The sequence below is a fragment of the Microcebus murinus genome, chromosome 20 (genome assembly GCF_040939455.1).
Source record: "Microcebus murinus isolate Inina chromosome 20, M.murinus_Inina_mat1.0, whole genome shotgun sequence".
NCBI lineage: Eukaryota > Metazoa > Chordata > Mammalia > Primates > Cheirogaleidae > Microcebus > Microcebus murinus.
The window spans coordinates 32,696,080-32,708,901 of NC_134123.1; the positions used below are offsets into that span (position 1 = coordinate 32,696,080).

Genomic DNA, 12,822 nt, shown 5'->3' on the forward strand with positions numbered 1-12,822 from the left:
TTCCCAGGCCCAGTGTCAAGTTCACTGACTGGTCTGTGGTTTGCAGAACTTTCTTCCCGTTTTTTAAAAAATGGCCATGTCATCTGCCTCTCTCCAACCTTCTAGCTAGGCCAGCAGACCTTTCATGAGGTGGATAGAGGGTCTGCATGAATGCTTGGGAGAAATGCTATTTCCTCAAAACGGAAGCTGACTCTGAATAAGCTCACATTTTTTTTCAACTTTCCTGAACAGTTGTTGTTGCCAAGGTCACGTCAGGGCTGCACAAGCCAGCGCTTTGTGACAGGCTCGCTCACCCAACCGGGGAGGATTTCCTCCAGCTGCAGCATCCCTCCTGCTCCCTCCTGCTCCATCCTGTAAATTCTGCAAGACAGCACTTGTATTCTGCTGCACTCAGAACCCTGCGGAGACCAACAGCGTTATATCTGTAGCATCCACATAAGGGAATGAAGGCTACAGGACCTGTCTCCCCTTCCTGAATTCACGCCAAGCTGAAACACCCTGAGTTCCAGCTTCTCAGGCATCATGGCCAGGCTCAGTTGGTCGAGCAGATCTGGAGAGGACCAGAAGCAGCTATAGGGCATGCTATAGAATATGCCCCATAATCCTCATGGAGCTGCAGCTCCCAGCTTTTTCTTCGTGTGTTCCCTTAAACTTTTCCAAGTAAGTCTGCAGTTCAATAGGTCATCTTTCCAGGGACCAGCAGCTCTGCTTGGGGCAAGGGACAGATACATGATCATCCCTCCATATGTCAGTTTTTCTCTTTTAAGTGGCAGAACTCCAGTTCCTCCTGCATAAATCTCATGACTTCAGAAAACCCACTGTTTTCTAAAAATCAACATTCAGCCCTATTTCAAATCTCACTGCATTTCTTTAAAGACAAGGCTTTAATATTTCATTTAAGCAGCCACCGGGAGCACCAAGCGCTGGGCTGTAGCTGTGCAAACACCTATAGACGTGCGGTGTCAGAGCCCGCACTCCTGAATCAGACCCTCCACTTTCCTAGGTACTGGAACCTAGTCTGACATAACCCCAAAGTCATTGGAGAGAGGCTGTCAGTTTCTTACTCTGGAACTAAAAAAGCTTCCATAGGCGGCGCTTCTATTTAATCTTATTATAATTTTTTTTAATTGAAGAGATGTAGGGGAAATAAAGGGCCCGAGCGTTGCGTTCATTGTGTTTGCTGAAAAGATGCAGACAGGCCTAGAACTCTGCAGCTGCTTAAGTGCAATCGACCAGGCTTTAAGTCGCCCCCTTTCAAAACATAAACCGAGCTCAGAGTGCCCGCCTGTGCACCCTCGCGGGACGGACTTCACAGGCTCGGTGGCCAGTGCGACCCCGCCAGGGCTCCGGGACCCTGCGGGGGGGAAGGGGCTCGCCTGCTTTAAAGGTGGGACACCCAGCACCGCGAGACAACCCGAACCAGGGTTTCCCGGCTCCGTGCCGGAGCTCCGCCCCGCCCCCCAACACCCAGTAGCCCACCGCTTCGCGCGCAGAAAGGCCTGCCCCGCCCCCACCAGGAGGACCCGGGAGCGCGGGAACACCTAGGGCTCAGCCGGGCCAGCGCGCTCCCACGGGGCGGGGCAGCCTCCCGCGAGCAGGCTCCGCCCCATCACGTGACGCCATCGGCCCCCCCGAGTGGGCGGGGCCCGTCTCGCGCCTGCGCAGACAGGGGCGTGGGGGGGCGGGCACAGCTGGCTGACTGACATCTCGTGCCGCGGCGCTTCGGAAGGACCCGGCTGCTCCCGGGCGGCGCAGTCGCCTCAGCCGCCGAGCCGGACGGCACCCGCTCGCTGCCCGGCCGCCGCGGTGAGAGGGGCGTTGAGGCGGCCTCGGGCTCGCCTGCGGGGCTCACGGAGGGACGGCGGGGACCGGCACGGGGCGCTCGGGGGTCCGCAGGGGTGACAGGTGGGGGCGCCGGGGAGGGCCGGGGGCGACAGGACGCCGGTCCGCGGGGTCCGCGTCTGAGGGGGCTGAGGGGATGGCGGCGCGGCGCTGGGGGAGCCGGGCGCGGCCGCCCGCGCGAGGTGTCCCGGGTGGCAGATGTCGCCAGATGCTGTCCCCAGGTGGCTCTGGGATGGAGCTGGCTTCTCCAGAGAAGCCCCGGGCTGGGGAGGGGCGCGGGGCCGGGTGGGAGACGCGTGCGGGCGGGCGGGCGGGGTGCGGGGCGGGAGGGCCCGGCCGGCCGGCCCCCTCAGTCCCCCGGCGGCACCGGCGCCCCTGCTCGCGGCGGGCCCGGGCGCGCGAGGCCGGCGGGGGACGGCGGCGTGCATGCAGCCGCAGGAGCGCGGGCCAGGGCAGCCGGGCCAGGCGGTGGGAGCCGTCTCCGCGATCTTCGGCAGACAGGACGGGGTCTGTTTAGTCTTCCCGGAGCGGGGTGCACGGCCACCCCTTCCTTCCCAGGGTTGCGGGTCGAGTGGGTCTGGGGCGAGGGAAAGGGGAAGGGGAAAAACACTTTGCAGTGGGCACGGGCCGGCTCCTCCTCCTCCTCCTCCTCCTCCTCCCCGGGCAGGTGCCGGGCGTGAGTGCCAACCTGCGGAGCGGGCAGGACCTCGCCTGCGAGCTGGCACAGGTGAGGCGCCCTGACGTGGAGGCTGTGGCTGCGGTGAGTCAGTGTTAGAGGCAGGCTGACAGCTGTCAGGGCCAGGCTGCCGTGGCCAGGCCGCGACCTGGTGCCACGTTCCAGGTTCATGGGATCAGAGGCGGCCCCCTCCCCAACCCTAGGAGCAGGGCAGCCCAGGTGTCCAAGTCGGTGACGCAGAGGAAGAAGGAAAAGCCTCTCGGGTTGTACTGCACCTAGCTTTCCCACGTTTCCGCCGGGAAGTGTATGCTCCCCCATTGTTCAGAGTGTCTCCCTTTGGCTGTCACTTGTTTTTATTTCCACTTTGTTCAGAAATAGGATTGCTTACGCCTCTGGGGCGCGTGACGAAAGGGTATGGAGATTGGCTCACAATGACAAAGTTGACTCGTGAGATTTTCCTTTTCCATTAAAAAAGAAAAAAATGAGGATGGCTTTGGACTGGTACGTAGGCACTCTTGGTGAGAGGTTTATCTTTAAGCCTTTCCCGCGTCACATTCTGATGTTTTCTCCTGCAGTGTCTGTCTTGTGTGTGGGATGTGTCAGCTAATGCGAAGATTGCTTGGGTTATTAATATGTGGGGATGTGACAACTAAAGGCAATGAGGGGCGACTCAGTGACGTGAGTAAATCACAAACCTTAAATAATCTGCTACAGAATTCCAGAAAGGGAGACTAACCACAGATTTTAGACGTGGTTCTCTTTTTATGACAGTAACTTTGTTTCGTCAAAGGTAAATTGAGGCCGGGCACGGTGGCTCACGCCTGTAATCCTAGCTCTTGGGAGGCCGAGGCGGGCGGATTGCTCAAGGTCAGGAGTTCAAAACCAGCCTGAGCAAGAGCCAGACCCCGTCTCTACTATAAATAGAAAGAAATTAATTGGCCAACTGATATATATATATATAAAATTAGCCGGGCATGGTGGCGCGTGCCTGTAGTCCCAGCTACTCGGGAGGCTGAGGCAGAAGGATCGCTCGAGCCCAGGAGTTTGAGGTTGCTGTGAGCTAGGCTGACGCCACGGCACTCACTCTAGCCTGGACAACAAAGCGAGACTCTGTCTCAAAAAAAAAAAAAAAGGTAAATTGATTTATGGTTCCCCCAAATGGCTCTGAGGGGGCTTCTTTTAGGACAGTCCTTAGGAAAGGTTTATCGTGGGGTGAATCATGCCGCATGCTTCTCTCTCCCCCTCCCCCACATTCTCCCGCTTTCTCCTGAAAATTGAAAATAATCAGGTTAAAAGAAACACCAAAAGCATCTTGGGGAGATTGATGAAAAAGTCAGGAAAAGTCAACCAGCAGCAGGAAAGGGAGGAGAAAAATTCTGTTCCAAGAATACAAAGTGCGTTCACACATAGGCTCTTAATTGATCCTCAGGATCAACTTGGGAGCAATGGGTGGTGTTATCATTCCCGTGTCACAGGTGAGGAAACTGAGGCTGAGAGACTTGCAAGGGGCACTTAGCCGGTGGGCGAGGGGAGGGGGGAAGGGAAGCGTCAAGCCCTGCTGTGTGACACTAGGTGTACTAGCCCACACTGCCCTGCAGAATGGGATGTGGTTGGATCCCAGCGGATTGCCCCTCATGCGAGGGCCCCGAGGCTTTCCCAGGGCCTTGAAGAGCACCCTCGTCTCCCCAGCGTGCGGGCTCACTGAGTCAGCCTGGCTTGGCCCACTCCAAGCTTGCGGTAGTCTTCGTGGACTCAGATTTGTTTATGGGTCTTTGAGAAATCTAGCAGGAAGTACGATTGCAAAGAGTGTCTCTTGCTCAAGTGTTCTGTGTTTCCAAATAGTCTAGGTGTCTTCAGATGGGTGATGCAAGAGGGCAAGAGAAACTTGCTATAATAGTTTTCCTTGTCCCCCGCCCGGAAGAGAAATGCAGTGGTTGTGAAACCTAAAGGGTTGACCTTAGTTTTGTTTATTTTAATCAGTTTTTTATATGTGGCATTGTGTGGGTTGTGGTGACACTTTTGTTTTTCAAACAGGGCAAAGATGTTCTCATTAGAGAAGAACAGGCTTTTGTCCCATTTTCTAGATCTGGGCATCACAAAAAGGACTTCCAGGGGGAGGTTGCCTGATAGATGTTTCAGCAGGTCAGTGGCATAAAACAGAACTGAAGCTCAGAGCCACCCTGGGGTACGCCAGAAGCGGGGGCCTGGGATGAGAAAGGTGAGAGCTGCAGTCTACTCTGTGCTTAGAACATCGCATTCCTTTCTGGACATCACATTTAATGAAAGGCATAGGGAAACATCAAGCACATCCTTTGGAAACTGTTACAGTGGTGAATGAATTAAACCTGGTTGAGCCTGGAGAGTCCTGGGAGCCCTGATGACAAAGTTCAGGACTGTCACTTGTTAAGCTCATTCTGTACAGCCCAAGAATCAAAGGACAGGTTATAAAGACTTTAGTTTTAAGAACTTGATCACACCACAGTGACCATTTAAAAACTGTGAGTCAAGTCACGTCTCTCCCCAGCAGCTTCCCAGTACTCTCGGGGTGAGGCTCAGACTCCCTACCTTGGTCTCCGCTGGTGGCCGTGCAGGCGCTGGCTGCCCTGGCCTGCTTCTCCAGCTGCATCAGCTACTGCCTTCTCACTCACAAAGGGCCCCCTTCTTTCTGTGCCTTGAGCATTGGGAGATCACTCTGCCTCAGGGCCTTTGCACTGGCTATTCCTCCTGCCACTGTTCCCCATGGCCAGCTCCCTGTCATTCCAGTCACTGCTCCAATACCACATCCTTCGTGAGACCTTCCCTAATAATCAAAGTAATGTGCCTTTCTCCTCTCATTCTGTCATGTTAAAGTGTTTTATTTTCTTCATCACAATGTCAGAAATGACCTTATTTGTTTGAGAACGCTATTGTTATCTGTTTCCCATTGCCACTGTATCAACAGGGCACAAAACAGTGCCTGCCATGTAGCAGGTACTCCATAAATGCTTGCTGAATGAATGATGCTTATGACAGGCCTTTTCAAAGATGGAAGGAATTACTGCTTTGGTAGATACTTAGTTTTATTTTGCTAGAGACAAACAGGCTGGCACACTGACCACTGGGCAAGAGAAGTCAAGTGCTAGATGAATAGTAAAACCAGGTAACCTGTATTCATTCCCTAGAGCTGCTGTGACAAAGTACTGCAAACTGGGTGGCTTACAACAACAGAAATTTATTCCAGAGACCAGAAATCCAAAATCAGGGTGTCCACAGGCATGGTTCCCTCTTGGGGACTCAGAGGGAGACTGTGCCTCTCTTCCTGCCTCCTCATGGTTGCTGGTGATCCGTGGTGTCCCTTGCTCGCAGCTGCGTAACTCCAGCTTCTGCGGTCACACGGCCTTCCCCCGTGCCTGTTTTCACACCATCTCTCCTCTGTGCCCGTGTCTCCGGATCTCCTTTTCTGATAGGGACATCAGTCAGATTGGATTCGGGGGCCACCCTACTCCATCATGACCTCATCCTAACTAATTATATCCATATAGACCCAATTTCCAAATAAGTTCATTCACAGGTTCCAGGGCTTAGGACTCAGCATATCTTTAGGCAGGACGGCGGGGGGGACAGTTCAACCCATAACACATTCCAACGTGAAGATGCACTGACATTTTAGAGGGAAACATTGGCAGGAGGTGCTGGGTTATTTTTAGGGATGGTGACAGGGATTTAGATGTTTTTATGGAAAGCATCCACGATCCTTAGAAAGTGGTGATCTACATGCTTCGAAGGTGAGAAGAGTGAGGGTCGGAGCGGTCGAGTGACTTGCTCAGGGCTGTGCAGCTGGCGGTGGCAGGGTGGCCGTTTGCAAAGCCTGCGGTCTCCCCACCCCTCCCCGGCCTGCTGGTGGGGCCACGGCAGCTCCTTGAGGCTAGGATGCAGGCTTTCTGGAGTTCTGCTTACCCTGTCCCTGTCGTGGAGGAATAGCTCATCGACGGCCAGCAGGGAAATAAGTGGTGCCGCTGGATAGGGCGCCCGGCGTTGGCCCTCACACCACCAGCGCTGGCAGAAGCCATGCGCTCCTTTGCTGTGATTCTGAAGGGCTGTGTTGCTTGAGAGTTCTGGGTTCAGAGTCTCAGGTTTTGACCAAGAATGAGCTCTCGGGGAAGTCACAGTTCTTTGGAGGTTGGGGTGGGTCAGAGCAGGGTGGCCTCCATCTGACTCACCTGGTCACTTGTACCTGCACCTTCAGAGACCCTCTGTTGCTGGCTCCGTCCCACCCAGATACCCAATATGTCCCCTCTCTTATTTTATTGTATTTATTTTTATGTTCGGTAATTCATGCAGATGGCACCAAATTCAAATGTTGCCGAAAGATGTCGAGTATAGTTTCTGCCCCTCTTTTCTCTGACCCCCAGCTCCCCTCCCCTGCAGCATTCTGCCCGTTTCTTGTGTCTCCTTCCCGAGCGCCAAATGTCCTTTTTGTGTCCCTGGTTGTCATCACCCCTCACCCCCCAGGCTGTGCTTGCCATCCCTGCTTTCAGTCCTTCCTCCCTCCTGCCTTCTCAGAATGGCCCTGCTGCGACCGGATAGCTGATTCGTCCCCCGTGTTAGAGCTGATGACAATACTCCTGCCCTGGAGTGTTACCTTGGGAAGGAAGATGCTTAGGAGAAGTGAATCTGTGATGGTAAAATTTGAGGAAGAGTGTGGGGACTGTGCTTGTATTTATGGGGTGGTTTTTGCAGTCATGTGCCTTAAACTTTGCTAGGTCGGGTTGGCCCTGTCTGGGGGCAAGTACAGAGGACTCGCAGGGAAAAAGCGAGAGGAGCAGTTTGTGTCAGGCTGCTGAGGTGTGGCTGGTATTTACTGGGTTTACGCTGCTCCACAACCAGCAATGTGCCAAGTGCCTTTTGGGTTGTCACTTTAGTCCTTGCAAAGCCAGTATGAGGTGGCCACTGTCACCATGTCCATTTCTCAGGTGGGAACACCAAGGCGTGGAGAGAGGTAGTTTGCTTCCACCACCCAGCGTGCGAGGGCAGCGTCAGTGTGCATGCGGCCCAGGTCCTTTGCCGTTCCACTTTGCTGCCTCCCCCCTTCCTCCCCACCCCCCCAACAGGGCAGGCCTGGGATAGGTGCTTGGGAAGGTGCTGGTGCCCTTGTCCCCTGCCCTGTGCCTGTGCGCCTGCCTCTGAGCCAAGAGGCAGGCGCACAGGCACCTTCCCAAGAGCCATCCGCTCTCCTGCTTCCCCTCAGCCCTCTCATTTCCGCCTGACTCTCTAAGCCGCATCAGCCCCACATGCCGGGATGTCTTCCTGCAGCCCCCAGCCCTCCGGCACGCACAGCAGTGCTCCTTCTGCCCCGTCTCAGTGCAGGCGCCTGTCTCTTGCTGTCTTCACCGCTGTTCTCCCTGGGCAGGTCAGAGGCTGCTCCTGTGGGGCCTCAGTCAGGTCTTGCTCTTTCCTCCTTTCCCCTGGCCTAGCCTGGCGCCTGCTCAGAGCAGGTGACGAAGAAACACTCGAGTGTTTAAAGGCGGCTGGTGCTTGGGTCCCCGGTCCCTGTCTTGGCCTTGCTGCTGACGTGCTGCCTGGCTCCAGCCTCCCAAGCCATGATAGGAGGCTCTGACCTCCTCCCCCTCACTCTGCTTACAGTGTTTAAACAGCCTTGTTTCTTTTAACAGCTTATTGAGGTATGTTTTGTGTAGTATAAAATTCACTGTTTCAAATGTACAATTCAGTGATTTTCTTAGTGATTTTCCTGGGTGGTGTGACCATCACCGTAATCTAATTTAAGAACATTTCCACCATCCCATAAAAGAAACCCCATCCCCATTAGCAGTCACTGTGTTCAACCCCCCCAAACCCTGACAACCACTAATCCACTTTCTGTCTCCATGGATTTGCCCGTTCTGGACATTTCACATAAATCGAATCATACAATATGTGGCCTTTGTAATTAGATCCATTTTTAGTTTGTGCCTGTTGTAGCACGTATCAGTGCTTTGTCCTTTTTGTGGGAGGTGTTTTTGCTATTCTTCGTCCTGGGAGAGAGTAACAGTGTCTTCTGGCCACTCTGCCTCTGGGACTCCAGCTGCCCTCTCGCAGACGTGCCTTTGGCTGTTGGGTGGACAAGCGAGTGACAGCGCCACTGAGCGTCTGTGTGTGCTAGACCACAGTTTTGCGTGACTGTCCTCTTCCTGCCCAGGACCCAACCCAGGGGACTGCATCGCATGTAGTTGTCACGTCTGCCCAGTCCCCTCTGCCCTGGGACAGTTCTCACCTCTCCTTGTCTCACGCGTGGTTTGGTAGTCCCCGTGTGAGATGGTGTTTTTGGTGTTTTTGTAGATCTCCAAAGGAAAGAGATGTAGAGGCCGCGTGTACGTGGTCAGTGTTGCACAGCAGAGGAAGAACCTCTTTTTTTTTTTTTTTTTTTTTTTTCAGACAGAGTCTCACTTTGTTGCCCAGGCTAGAGTGAGTGCCGTGGCGTCAGCCTAGCTCACAGCAACCTCAATCTCCGGGGCTCAAGCAATCCTCCTGCCTCAGCCTCTCGAGTAGCTGGGACTACAGGCATGCGCCACCATGCCCGGCTAATTTTTTGTATATATATTTTTAGTTGGTCAATTAATTTATTTCTATTTTTGGTAGAGACGGGGTCTCGCTCAGGCTGGTTTCGAACTCCTGACCTCGAGCAATCCGCCCGCCTCGGCCTCCCAAAGTGCTAGGATTACAGGCGTGAGCCACCGCGCCCAGCCAGGAAGAACCTCTTGTAAGAAAAACCTGCTTTTGTTCTCAGGGGCTTTCCGGCCTTATTCTAGAAACATTCGCCTGCCTCTTAACAGTCAGAAATGAACAGCCAAGACCCATTGCACTGTGGGAATAATTCCCAACAAAGGCTGAGATGGTAAATTGAGAAAAACAGGAGAGAAAAGGGTTATTTTTTTCTCTTCATTACTGAATCCACTTACGAAAGCACAGTGCCTGCTACAGACCCTCTTCTTCAGTGACATCCTTTTCTGCGCCAGGTGTGTTCTGGGACATTTTCTGGCCTGTGCATCACAGCCAGGCGTGACTCAGAGCAGATGACTCACCATGGCAGAGATGACCAGCAAGCTGCGGAAGGAGTAGGAATCTGGAGACAGGGGAACAAATGGAAAATGCCAGAGGAAATGTGCCCGAATGGCTGCTGTGCAGCCAACATCCTCCAGTTAGGGCTGTGGTGAACCTGGGGACCTGGGATGAAAAGTGGGGCCTGGTAACAAGGGTGAAACCCGGTGAGAGAGGAGAACTATGTTCTGAGTTAGCCACTGTCCAGAATGAAGTAACAGAATTAAATGAGGTCAAAACAATGTCAAACCTATGACCCCCTCCTCCCAAATGTTTTTGTTTTGTATTCTTTTTGGTCTTTTTCTTTGAGACAGAGTGTCACTCTGTTGCCCTGAGTAGAATGCAGTGGCATCAGCCTCGCTCACAGCAGCCTCAAACTCCCAGGCTCAAGCGATCCTCCTGCCTCAGCCTCCTGAGTAGCTGGGACTACCAGTGTGTGCTATGTCGCCTGGCTAATTTTTCTACTTTTTAGTGTAGATTGGGTTTCACTCTTGCTCAGGCTGGTCTTGAACTCCTGAGCTCAAGTAGTCCTCCCACGTCAGCCTCCTGGAGTGCTAGGATTACAGGTGTGAGCCATAGTGCCCAGCCCTCCCAAATGTTTTCAAACTTAATTTGTGGTGGTTCAAAGGAAATAGAAAACCAGTTAATAAAGTGAAACTAGTCTAATACCCTCTCTGCTCTGTTGGAGGCAGATTATGTTGAACTTCATTACAGAACCAAAACCACACTTAGAAGCCCGAGGCCCAGTTTGGATAATAAAAAATACTTGCCTGCTTTTATGGAGAAAAGGTTTTCTACATAATCAGGACATTTCATGTAAGCAGAATTAACAAACTCGTATGCCATGGGAAGAGTCGCATCTCTGATTTCATCTGCCTTCTCCTAAGGAACCTGCCCAGTGAACTGGACCGGCCCGTGGCGGAGGGGTCCCACAGGGCTGCTGCCGCCCACCCGGTGGGCCTACTTCTGTTCTTGCTGGCATGCCAGTCCGCCCCCCACACGTCGGCCAGAGTGAGGCATCTTGCCAAAATTGAGCTCAGGTCATGGTGTTCCTTGGATTCAAACCTCCTGACTATTTTGTCTCATCGCTCTTGGGCAATCCCAAGTCCTTATCTTGGCCTCCATGTCCCTGCCTCCGTGGGCCAGTCCCTGCAGCCCTTCCAGCCTCAGTTCCTTCCTCCTCCCTTTGTGCGCCCCCCAGTGCTATATCACCTCACTGTTCATGGAATGGGCCAGTCCCTTCCCATGGCAGAGCACTGACATTGCTGCGTCCCTGGGCAGGGACCCTGGGCCCCCTAAAGGTCATCAGGGAGCTCTTTGTCAGACTGAAGGAGCCCCGTGCCTCCAGCCAGTTCCCCTAACCCAGCACAGTCCAGCAGAAATACGGGGTGAGCTGCGTGTGTCATTGCAAATCTAGCAGCCACGTTCAACAAGTCAGGGAAACCAGCAAGATTAATTTTGTTCATAGATTTCATTTATCCCATTTCTACACATAATCAACATAAGAATTAGACGGCTGACATTTTACATTCTCTTTTTTTATATGAAGTCTGCAATCTGGTGTGGTCAGCATGTCTCAACTTGAATAAGTCACATTCCGTGGGCTCAATAGCTCCGTGTGGCCAGTGGCTACGTAGTGGATGGTGCAGCTCTGACCTCTTACATCCTTTTATCGATGGATTGCTGACTGGATTGCACCTGAATTTTCTTTTTTTTAATTCATAGCACTGATGATGGATGCTAATGATTTCTTTGTTTACTTCTTTGCTCTTTGAACATAACATAAGCTCCCCGAGGGCTGGGCTTTTGTTCACCTGGAACAGTGCCGGGGACACTGTAAATGCTCAATGATGTTCATTGGATAATTGGGCACATGCACAGCCACATGTGACGTGCACAGCTCGCTCTGCCGTTCCAAAGGCAGCTGAGCCCCTGGCGTTGGGAGCCGGTTCTAACCGGGGCAGTGTGATGTAACAAAATGCTGCTTGATGTGGGGATTTGTGTATCAGCCAAGGTCTGTCATGATTACTCCTTGTTGGTTTTATTTTTTGCACGACTATGCTCCTAAAGAGAGAGGGGTTTGCAACAGGAAGCAATTCGAAGGACTGAGGGTCTTTAGAGCCGTTGCTGCCTAGAGTTAATAGAGGTCAGGGATTTTCAGCTGGGGCAACACCTGGAGAAATTTTTGGTTGTCACAGCTGGAAGGTACTTCTGGCATCTGGTAGGGAGAGGCCAGGGACGCCCCGAAGCATCCGTATTGGGCAGGGCAGCCCCCACCACAGCCCAGATGAGGATGCTGCCGTGTCGAGAAGCCCCGACTATCATCAGGCACGTTTGTCCTGTCTCAGGGTTGCCTCTGGTAACGTCCGGAAAGTTATTATTCTCCGGAAACTTGACAGGCTCTGTGCAGCCCTGGTTGGTCTTTGCATTCTCTTCTCTCTGTTCAGGTTAAACCTCCCCAACCTAGCAACTCTCTACCTAAAACGACAGACCGAAATGGGAGCTGCCTCCAGCTAAAGCATTTGAGATGAAAGAAAATTGGCTCCACGCTTAAGCCGTGCATTAGGGTTCTGCAGAGAGGACATCTCGAGCAGCCTGGGCCTTGAGGACTGTGGATCAATCCACTTACGGCAGTCCTTGAAAGCTGTTGAGACACTGGCAGAGCAGCAGCAGAAACCTCTTTCTTCTCACTCACGTGCAAGTAAACCTCCGCCAACGCCACCATTTCCGGGCTCCTAAAAAACACATTTGCATATACCAAATCAGGATTAAAGTGCACAATACGTATTTTACTTCTTGTTATATATTAAGGCCCCCCGACATGAGAATTCGGCTCCCATTTTATTATGGGTAGAAAAGTGATTGATTACATATGTTTCAATTTGAATGTTTGGTGGAATACTTCCAAATATAAACTGAAGTTGTGCTAGATTAGGCGGTATTTTTTATCCTTCCCGACTCTCCAACTAGGTCTGAATAAGTCTGAATTATCCACCTCAGGCCTGCAGCTTTGTGCCAACTGTTTTCTCTGTCCAGAATATCCTTTCTTGTCTGCCTGGCAGGCTTGGACTTTGAAAGAATGCGGTCTTTTCAGTCTCCCAGGCAGAACTGAGCGCTCCTCCTGTGCTCCCATGAGCGTCTGCATCCGGGAATGGCAGCACTCGTCACGCTGCGGTGATCGCCTGTGTTTGTGTCTCTCTAGATTGCATTTGGGGAATCTCTCTAGATTG

The 12,822-nt window shown here is 52.8% G+C and overlaps 1 protein-coding gene across 3 annotated transcripts in view; it reads left to right on the forward strand.

Moving 5' to 3' along the window:
• The first annotated feature begins 1,675 nt into the window (after nt 1-1,675).
• Nucleotides 1,676-12,822, forward strand: part of KIAA0513 (KIAA0513 ortholog) — a 43,138-nt gene continuing 31,991 nt past the window's right edge. For all 3 annotated transcript variants that reach the window (XM_012764640.3, XM_012764642.3, XM_075995835.1), the window contains exon 1: nt 1,676-1,806. The gene's annotated coding sequence lies outside the window, so the exon portion shown is untranslated. The remainder of the gene's footprint in view (nt 1,807-12,822) is intronic.